This window comes from Ziziphus jujuba, chromosome 7, assembly GCF_031755915.1.
Source record: "Ziziphus jujuba cultivar Dongzao chromosome 7, ASM3175591v1".
NCBI lineage: Eukaryota > Viridiplantae > Streptophyta > Magnoliopsida > Rosales > Rhamnaceae > Ziziphus > Ziziphus jujuba.
In genome coordinates, this window is record NC_083385.1 from 8,307,308 (window position 1) to 8,319,230 (window position 11,923).

Below are 11,923 nucleotides of genomic sequence, written 5' to 3' on the forward strand. Positions count from 1 at the left end.
TTCGCTAATGAAATATGATGCTAAGATTAATTAAATTGAAAAATTATATTAAAATTAGTACAGAAGCAGTGGAGTGCATGCATGTGAGGTGTCGTGAGTAGTGCACAAGAAAATATGTTAAAATTATGGCGTGCAAGAGGAGCAGTGGAGTGCATGCATGTGAGGTGTGGTGATTTTCCAAGAAAATATGTTATAATAATTTCTCCTTCATGCTCATAATTCAAATTTATAATTTTTAAATTATAAATATAAATAATTTATCAATTGAATAAATTTTATTTAATATTTCATATTATTTTAAAAAATATATGTATATATATATATTATAAATAAAAATATATTAAAATAATATCCTTTTTAATGAAATATCAATTTCATACATATATACCGTGGTCCAGGAACTAAAAATTATGCACTTCTATTATTCAAAAAATAAAAACAAATAAATATCTATACATCTTTGTTAACAAAGAAAAAACGTGCAGAAGATATATTTTACTTTTTCATAATTTTTTTTTTCTGTTTTCGTATCTAAAATTAGATACAGTACTTTTTTAATTGATGATTGCATGATTAAATAAATTAAATTACTTTGTATAAGTTTTCGAGATAGTTGCATCCACAAATTAGCTAATAAAATATGATACTAAGATTAATTAGATAAAAAAAAAAAATTTGTTTGCTCTAGAGCATTACAGACTCTTTAGTACTTCTTTTATTCTTATCGTGAGCAACTTAATTTCCAATTGGTATGTGATGTCACGGTACATGACATTACCAATGTGGAAGAAAAATTTAATACATGTGGCATTAAATTATGGAGTGCCAGAGGAGCAGTGGAGTGCATGCATGTGTGGTATCCAAGAAAATAAGTTAGAATTTAAATTTATAATTTTTAAATTATAACACCAGCTAGCATTGAATGGAATGTAATAAAACAAAATCTACCTCTCAATCGAAACTCTAGCAACTATGATGGATACTTAGCCCATGTATCGATTACTGATGGCAATTTCCCTAAAACTCATGATAAAGAAGAGAAGATGTCAAACATAGACATATCCACTGCATCCATTGCATCAACGTCATTCACTGCCACGATTGTTCAATCATCAAAAAAGCAACGTTCACTTTCTAAGTCAAGAGATTTCTCATATTGCAAGACTTGCAAGATTTCCATTGACAAAAAATGCCTTTAAGACAATAGTTGACCTCTTTTAATATTTGAATTTTGTTTAATATAGGAAGATGTAATTAGCTTTCTTCTTGATCATAGCTTCCTTTTTTGCTCAAAACCGCACCTCTATAACTTCTCTCCATTCTATAAAGTTTACATACAAGAAATAATACACATAGTTGGTTACCTTCTTCATGGTATCAGAGCATCATTCCACACATACCACTATTATGGATTCTCAAAATGAATTTTCTTCATAGCCAAGTACTAGCACCAGAGCTTTTGTTCCACAAGAACCCATTATAACCATTCAATCTTTTTACCAGTGTACCAGTTTGATTTCAATCAAACTGAATGCCTCAAACTTTCTCTTTTGTCATTCAGTTTGTATTGTCACTGATGGATAAGTTTATTTTGGACAAGATGAAGATGAATAACAGGACAATAATCAAGCTTATTTTGGACAACGTGGCTGTAGAAGAAGTCGTAGAGATCGTGGTGGTGGCCATTTCAATTCAAAAGGAAAAGGCTTTACTCCAGTAGGGAACTTCTCTGAAACCAAGAAACTAGAAATCAAAACCAATATTGAAGGCAACTCTGGATGAAATGGTAAAGGTAAAATTATTTATCAAATATCACTACAAAAAATTCTAGTGACAAATGAAAATTTATCACTTTATATAGGCAATTAGTGACAAAAAATTTCTTTGTCACATTTAGTGACTGGGTCACTTAATTAGTGATAAATTCTTACTTTATCACCTACTTTTGTAACTAGTTTCCCTTTAAAGTTTGGAGGCAGTTTTTTTTTTTTTTTTTGGGAATTTATTTGATGTAAATAGTGACAAAATTTTATGTTTGTAACTAATTTTAAGATATTTGGTGTAATAGATAACTTTAGACACTACTATGACAAATAAAAAGCTGTCAGTTTAAATAGGCGATTGGTGACAAAAATTTTCTTTGTCACATTTAATGATTGGATCATTTAATTAGTGATAAATTCTTATTTTCTCACCTACATTTGTAACTAATTGCCCTTTGAAGGCAAAACTTTTTTGAATTTATTTGATGTCAATGGTGAAAAATATTTTACATTTGTAACTAATCCTACTAAATAGATAAAGTTGACAAAGATATTGAACAGATAACTTTAGATACTACTATGACAAATGAAAACTTGTCAGTTTATATAGGCGATTGGTGGCAAAAATTTTTGTTATTACTTTTAATGATTGGGTCATTTAATTAGTGATAAATTTTTACTTTGTCACCTATATTTGTAACTAATTGCTCTTTGGAGGGAAATTTTTTTTAATTTTTTTAATGACAATGGTGACAAATATTTTTTGTAACTAATTTAAATATAAATATAAAAAGAAAAGAGGACACCGCCTTTGATGAAGCTTTTTTCTTCTCCAGCCAGCAGCCCTAATGCTTTACAAAACCCACACAAGCTGCTTCCATTGGAAAATCGCTCTAATCTCGACATCGATCCACCATACCACCACCTCAGCCACCAAGCCCAATCTGCCAATGATCAAACCATGGTGACCCGATGCGCCGGGGAAGAGCTGAACTCGGGCAATCACTATTTCATTCAGATCTCCCTAAGTCAGTGGTTCTCAGATCTTAGGGCCAACCTTTTCCACCATTATTGGACTTCTTGAGCTCGAATCGAAGCTCAAATTGGCTTGAAATTTACTTGTTGGAATTAGAATGGAAGTTTCATTCTAGGATACTGCCAACTATATACGATAATATTCGATGCATGATATTGAATGCTTTTGTTATTGGTTTTCTCCAAGCTCAATTCGTTTCTTTACCATGACTATATATATATGTTGTTAGTTTCAGATGTAATTGACCATGGTGAACTGAGAGATAGAAAAGAGCTAGCTAGCTTGTTATCTGTTTTTTGACCCCACTGAGTTGAGCTATTAGCGATTGAAAGTTATAAGCATGCAATTTTCTTGTCTCGGCTAAACACACTGGGTCCTTGATTCTTACTGCAGTTTTTATGTGGAGATATAGCATAGATGACATACTTTGGTTTGAAGTGATCCACATTTTTTAGGTAGTTGGAGGATATGTAAGAGGATTTGTGAGTTGTGAGTTGGGACTATTATTTTCCATCTAAATCCATGAATGTTTTCTTACCAAGGTTTATGGACCATCAGTAAAGCCTTTGCAGTGCTCAACTATTACTAAGGTTCAGAAGCTTCTTGCTTTAAACAGAGATTTTTTCTAAGATTACACCACTGCATAAGTGATGCCAGTGGTAAACAAGATTGAGAGTTTTTAAAGTTAATATATATATATATATATATTATGATGCGAATCCGTCCGAACCCATACAACCGACAACCCGTTGGGGTGCCGATCCGTTACGGATGAAGGTGGGACCGATCACTAGAGCCCTAGCCAAGAAGTTCAAGGACAATATTGCTGTATTTATACAAGGAATAAGTCATAGTCAAGAGGGGTTGGCCATATCTAAAGAACCAAGGCCTGTTTTACTCATACAAGCAATAGAAGCCAAAACGGGCCCGGGTGGCGGTTTTGGTACATTTTGGAGTCCAGGAAGCATGAAATGGTTCCAATGCTTTATGGGTTCAATACATATGCCTAAGAGGTCATGGAATCAAGTTAAAGCAGCCTCAAATGCAATCAAAAAGGGCTTGTACGGACAGCATCAACAATTTGGCCGAATTTGCTGTATTGCTTGCTGGCTTTACTGTATTTTACTGTATTAGCCTTTTCTTATTTTTCCAAGCATGGGCAACGTGTGGGACTTCATATTCAGCTTATTTGGCATCCTAAAAAGCATGTAGAAGCTGATTTGAAGCTCAAAGAGGTCAAAGATTGGTCAAGGTCAACTTGATCAAAAGGCTAGCATTTTTAGTTTCCTAATTTGTTTTTACTTTTTGTTTTAGGAAACTACCATTACTTTTTGGCTTTTATTTATTTATTTTCTGGATAAATAACTTTAGAAAGGTTTTTATTTTATTCTTTCCATTGTAAATTAATTAATTCCTAATTTAATATAAAGGAATTAATTAATCAAACTTATATTAGGAAAGGAAGTATAGTTTCGGCCAACTAGGTTTCTTTATGTGTGGTGGCCGGTTTTCTTTATGTTCTAGGGTTTTATTTCGTGGCTTTGTAGCCTATTTAAAGGCTTATTTATACATAAGAATACAACTTTGATTTGATTGAGAAAATACTTGTGAGATTAATTATCTCTTTGCTCTTTGAGAACACCTAAAACACCATTAGAGAATTGGTTGTTTTAGCTTGACTTATCAATAGGTTTTCCATCTCCTATTGTGGTGTCTACATTATACCAAGGTTTCTAACCACAGGTTGGTTAGGGGTTGAGGTCCATTCCATTAGAACTTGAACTTAATTAAAGATCCGGGCTAATATAATACGGGTTTAGGAGCAGGTCGTCCTAGGTTCGTATCATATTATAAGCAATTTTGAGAGTTTTTAATTAAGTGATAACAACATAGAGGATATGAAGGTTATGATGCTATAGTAGGGCAACAACTTGTCAAGAGAAATGGTTCATGAGCAAAACTCTATTATATGTGCAGCTGCGGTTAATATGAGTGAATATCAAACCTCATGTTGATTACTTCATTAATTTTTTTGCTTGGGTGTATCTAGTAGCTTTTTATATAGGAGCCTGATATTACACCGTGTCACTTTGATTTGGTGTGGTGTCACACTAGCATGCCATTTTCTGTAAAATTCAACACTTCATTTTGGCGTTGTTGGTATTAATTTTGGATGGTTACCTCTATTGGCTTACCCTTGTAAACATGCATGAGTTTGGCAGCTTTTTGTCCACTCTTTTGGTCCTTAGTTCGCATTCAGGTCATGGTAGCACCTGCCTTGAATACAGTCAGTGTCAAATCTTTCTAATTGTAATGCAAATGCCTTTAGCTTTTGGTAAATTCTTTTCCTTGAATGATTTTTGACAAAGGTCATGCTTTGAATATGTTTAGCTCAATGATTCTAAGGAACATGGTGAAGAAACATCATTAATGACGAAGGTCAATCATATATGCTCTATATATTTCATACTTTTTTTCTTTTATTTTATTATTGTTTAGGATCTTTGGAGATGGTTTCTACTTTGAAAGATGGAGATGGACATTAGTTAGACGGTATAGGCAACAATCATGTCCCCCATGTACCCCTCCTTCTCCCCTCCCCCCCCCCCCCCCCCCCCCCCCCGGGGCCCCCCTTAGAAATAGAGAATGTTTTGTTGGGGTGAGAAGGTTATGACCAAGAGCAAGCTAGCTTGAAGTGTTAGCAACAAGCAAGCTTTTGGTGATGCTCTTGGGAATGGTTGTGTGTGAGTTGTGTTTTTAGGTTTTGGTTATGGTGTTTTCTGGTTTTTAGGGTTCCTAAAGTGTTCTAAGGTGTTGAAGAAGAGATAAGAAGAAGAGGAACACGTTGGCTTTTGAAAAATATGGCTTAGATGTGTAGCCATTTCATTCATTTTACAATATAAGCTTGAAATTACAACTAGTTCACACATGCCAAGCATGTGAGCTTACAAAATGAGTAAAGTATTTGAAATTTAAAAAGTAAAATGGTCAACACCTAACTTTTCATACACAAAAGAGTCAAAAACCAGCTGCAACATGTCTATTCCAAATATAGTAAAAAGTGGCACATGGTTTGAACTAAGTTCCTATTGTTTAACTAGTTTGGGTAAACAACCAAACTAGCTTCACCTACTTAGTTTACCTTTGTATCTGCTTATGAAACTTGGTTTGAAGCATCCTTGGTCATCAATAAATATTGTTCCAAGAGCTAGGAAAGTTCTGGAACCGGATCATGGGCCAAACAGCTCCAAAACTGGCCCATACTTTGCATACTGGGCCCATCAGATACAGCAATCTGTTTGGAATAGAAAATGGACTTTCCCATGTCATTTTGACCTGAAATTTAAACCATAGTCTTCTATATATGTCTGTAGACATCCCTCAAAATTTCAGCCCAAAAATCCATTTGCAACTTGAGATATAAGATAAATAGTGGAACTATGTTGCTGGAAATTATGAATCCAGCACCATAGGCATTTCAAGCATAACATTCCTACTCTTTTGTGCATAATCTTGCCTATAATTTTGCATACATAACTTAGGCACAAAACATTATCAAAATATACCTTGCATCAATTAAAAACATACAAAGAAATATAAACTCATAAAAGGAAAGGATTTGATACCAAGGTGTGCATGCTAGCCGATGACATGCACCATCAAGTGGCAAAATTGCCACACTTCAACACTCCTCCTTGGCAATTTTGTATGAGACATTGAGAAGTCCTCTCAATATATCAAATCTCTTCTTTCCCAATGGCTTAGTGAAGATATCCGCCAAGTTCTCCTCGGAAGTCACATACTCCAACTTCACTTCACCACTTGCTTCAAATTCCCTTAAGGAATGATACTTGACCGGTATATGCTTGGTCCTCCCATGTTGGACTGGATTTTGTGCAATTGCTATTGCTGAAGTATTGTCACACAATATTACCTTGGCTTCCTCTTGCTTCAAACTCAAGTCCTCCAATAATTTCCTAAGCCAAACACCTTGATTAGCACAACTTGAGCAAGCAATATACTCGGCTTCCGCGGTGCTTTGTGCAACGGTTTGTTGCTTCTTGGAATTCCATGAGAAAGGACCATTTCCAAGAGTGTAAATGTAGCCCGATGTGCTCTTGCTATCATCCAAAGAACCAGCCCAATTACTATCACTATAACCAAGCAAAGCTTCATTCATGCCATCCTTGTACCATATACCAAAATCACTAGTACCTTTCAAATACCTTAGGATTCCTTTTGCACAACTAAGATGATTTTGTGATGGACTATGCATAAATCTTGACAAAACAGCCACACTAAACATGATATCTGGTCTAGTAGAGCATACATATAAAAGGCTACCAATTAAACTTCTATAGATGGAAGGATTTACCTTTGGAGAATCATCATCCTTCACCAACTTGGTGCCTTCATTCATAGGTGTGGCAACGCTATTACAATCTTCCATGTCAAACTTCTTGAGCAACTCCTTTACATAGCTTTCTTGAGATATGAAGATGCCCTTGGATGATTGGACAACTTCAATTCCAAGAAAGTATTTCATCTCTCCAAGGCTAGACATCTCAAAGTTCAATTCTAGCTCACTTTTGAAATTGCTCACTTCCTTCTCATTACCACCGGTCACTAGAAGGTCATCAACATAAAGAGACACCAACACCATGCAACCATGAGTCCTAATATACAATGTAGGCTCATTAGGACTCCTCCTAAATCCATGCTTTGTCAAAAAACCATCTATCTTGGCATACCATGCCCTAGGAGCTTGTTTAAGGCCATACAAGGCCTTGTGTAGCTTGTATACCTTCTCTTCACTTCCTTTCTTCACAAAACCTTCGGGTTGCACAACATAGATCTCCTCCTTCAATATTCCATTCAAGAAGGCTGACTTCACATCAAGGTGATATACTTTCCAAGACTTTTGTGCCGAAATTGCAAGAAGAAGTCTTATGGTTTCCATCCTTGCAACCGGTGCAAAAGTCTCTCCATAATCCACACCGGCTTGTTATGCATATCCTTTGACAACAAGCCTTGCCTTGTGCTTATTTATGGACCCATCCAGATTGTACTTGGTCCTAAAGATCCACTTCACCCCAATAGCATTCTTTCCCTTTGGTTTTGTTACCAAGCTCCAAGTGTCATTCTTGTTTATCACATCGATTTCATCTTTCATGGCTTGTCTCCACTCTTTTCTTACCATAGCCTCATGGACATTGATTGGATCACTCAATGCCACATTACACCTTTCATAAATCTCATTAAGAGGTCTTGTGCCTCTCACACCATCACCAATCTCCAAATCAGCCCCTATGGAGATTTCTAGCTCATTCTCATCATATTCATCATCATGGGCAGCACCTTCATCATTTCCTTGTTCCTCATCATTATCATGAGCTTCAAGCCGATTGTCTTCATCCATACTAGCCAAATCCTCCTTACTACAAACCCATTTAGCTTCCTCATCAACTTTCACATCTCTACTTATCACAAGTTTCTTGGTTTCCAAGTTATACACTCTATATCCCTTGGTCACATCACTATAGCCAACCAAAACACCAACTTGTGACCTTTCATCAAGCTTTCCTCTCTTCTCTTGTGGTACTAGGATGTAACAAATGCTTCCAAATACCCTTAGATGATCAAGAGAAGGCTTATATCCAAACCAAAGCTCAAATGGGGTTTTACTCCTCAAAGACTTGGAGTAAAGCCTATTTTGGATGTAGATGGATGTATTAACTCCTTCGGTCCAAAACTTCTTTGGCAAGCCACTTTCAAACAACAAACATCTAGCCATCTCCATGATGGTACGGTTTTTCCTTTCACATACACCATTTTGTTGTGGTGTGTATGGTGTAGTGAATTGATGAACTATACCATGATCCTTACAAAGTTGTTTGAAAGCCTCACTTGTGTATTCCCCACCATTGTCCGTCCTTAACACCTTTATAGTGCAACCGGATTGATTTTGTACTAACTTCATAAATTCTACAAACTTCTCCAAAGCTTGTGATTTTCTTTCAAGGAAATACACCCAACACATTCTTGAGTAATCATCAATGAAAGTTATGAAATACTTGCTGCCATTTAAGGATGGAACACTCATAGGACCACAAATATCCGAATGTATAAGTCCTAACTTCTCCTTTGATCTCCAAGAACAAGATTGAAATGCTAGCCTAGTATGCTTTCCTTTTTGACACACTTCACACACATGTTCTTGCTTCTCCACCAATGGCATGTCTCTAACAAGTTCATGTGTGCCTACCAATGACTTAAAGCTAGCATGGCCTAGTCTTTTATGCCAAAGTTGAGAGGTGTTCTCAACTTTGGTGTTCAATGCAACCGATGCACCATTTTCATCCATATTCAACCTAAAATTCTTGTTCTTCATTCCAACACACATTAATTCATTTCCATGTGGATCAACTATAGTGCATGTCATGTTTGAGAAGTGTAATGCATATTGTTCTCAAGCATTTGACCTACACTAAGTAAGTTCTCACATAAAGAAGGTACATAGAGAACATCATGGATAGTTTTGATACCTTTGGTGGGGTGTATCACCACATCTCCTTTGCCTTTCACTTCCATCAAGGCTCCATTTCCAATTTTGACTTTGTTGTGGCTGCTCCTATCCAAGTTTGTGAACCACTCATGCTTGTGAGACATATGGTGTGTTGCTCCACTATCAATGATCCATCCTTCATCATTCTTGATGCTACTAAAACAAGTAGCAACAAACAACTCTTCGGATTCACTATCACTTGCATTATCTTTAGCAACATTTGCTTGTTGCTTATCTTTCTTGTTAGCCTTGCATACTCTTTCCACATGACCCTTTTGTTGGCATTTATGGTAAAATGCATCCGGCCTCCACCAACACCTTCTTGGATGATGACCTTTCTTCTTGCAATGGTGACAAGGTTCATAGGACTTTCTCTCGGGTTTGCTAGTTTCACCTTTCTCCTTTATGACCTTAAGCTTGTTCTTCTTTTGATTTTGTGTCTTTTGATGTTGTTTAGACACAAATGCAGCCTCCATTGATTCTTCATGTCTAATCCTCCTCCTTTGCTCCGTAGCTTGCAAGGCATTCACCAACTCGGTCAAGAAAATTTCATTTAGGTTCCTTGACTCCTCCAATGAAGATATCTTAGCTTCAAACCTCTCGGGCAAGGAGACCAACACCTTCTCCACAATCCTTTGGTCACTTAATCTTTCACCTAGCACCCTAATTTGATTCACCACATTAAGAAGCCTTGTGGTGAACTCCTTAACCGTTTCTTTGTCTTTCATCTTGATAGTCTCAAACTCCCTCCTTAGGTTAAGGATTTGCATTTGCCTTGTCCTTGCACTCCCTTGGAACTCATCTTGAAGTTTATCCCAAGCTTCTTTGGCACTCTCACATGCCATTATCCTTGTGAAACTGGTATCACTAATACAAGAATGAATGGCGGTGAGAGCCTTGAAACCTTTAGCCAATTCCTCCTCATGGTGCTTGATTTGGTTGACCGTTACCCCTTGTCTCAAAGGCTCGGGTTCTTGGGGATTTATGGTGACCTCCTAAAGACCATAAGCCTTCAAGTAGGCTTGCATCTTGATACTCCAAATGTTGTAGTTCTCCCCATTGAAGATAGGAGGAGAAGGAGTTGAAAAACTTGAAGAAGCCATGTGAATGTTGCTTTCTAGTATGAAGGAATATGAAAATATATTTGTGATTTCAAGTATCTCTTCACTCTCAAGGAACGAACCAGCCCAAAAACCTCACAAATCTCACAAAAAATATGCCTTGCTCTGATACCACTTTGTTGGGGTGAGAAGGTTATGACCAAGAGCAAGCTAGCTTGAAGTGTTAGCAACAAGCAAGCTTTTGGTGATGCTCTTGGGAATGGTTGTGTGTGAGTTGTGTTTTTAGGTTTTGGTTATGGTGTTTTCTGGTTTTTAGGGTTCCTAAAGTGTTCTAAGGTGTTGAAGAAGAGATAAGAAGAAGAGGAACACGTTGGCTTTTGAAAAATAAGGCTTAGATGTGTAGCCATTTCATTTATTTTACAATATAAGCTTGAAATTACAACTAGTTCACACATGCCAAGCATGTGAGCTTACAAAATGAGTAAAGTATTTGAAATTTAAAAAGTAAAATGGTCAACACCTAACTTTTCATACACAAAAGAGTCAAAAACCAGCTGCAACATGTCTATTCCAAATATAGTAAAAAGTGGCACATGGTTTGAACTAAGTTCCTATTGTTTAACTAGTTTGGGTAAACAACCAAACTAGCTTCACCTACTTAGTTCCCCTTTGTATCTGCTTATGAAACTTGGTTTGAAGCATCCTTGGTCATCAATAAATATTGTTCCAAGAGCTAGGAAAGTTCTGGAACCGGATCATGGGCCAAACAGCTCCAAAACTGGCCCATACTCTGCATACTGGGCCCATCAGATACAGCAATCTGTTTGGAATAGAAAATGGACTTTCCCATGTCCTTTTGACCTGAAATTTAAACCATAGTCTTCCATATATGTCTGTAGACATCCCTCAAAATTTCAGCCCAAAACGCCATTTGCAACCTGAGATATAAGATAAATAGTGGAACTATGTTGCTGGAAATTATGAATCCAGCACCATAGGCATTTCAAGCATAACATTCCTACTCTTTTGTGCATAATCTTGCCTATAATTTTGCATACATAACTTAGGCACAAAACATTATCAAAATATACCTTGCATCAATTAAAAACATACAAAGAAATATAAACTCATAAAAGGAAAGGATTTGATACCAAGGTGTGCATGCTAGCCGATGACATGCACCATCAAGTGGCAAAATTGCCACACTTCAACATGTTTTTCTTTATTTTTTTCCCTTTTAGTGTAAGCTTATTGTATTTGGTACACCTTGCATAGTACATAAATATGTTCACGCACATATATAGTAATATGAACTGTAACTTTCACACTTTGTCTATAATAGCTAAATATGATTATTCCTTTAGAAATGGTAAAGGACCAATGGAATGGGGTCAGATTAACCCACATTGAAGAAGAGGTGGGAATGCTTAATTGGTAAAGGATTGCCAACTTGTAGGAACATAGGAAGTCTTGAGCTTGTTCTTTCTCCTTGCTAATT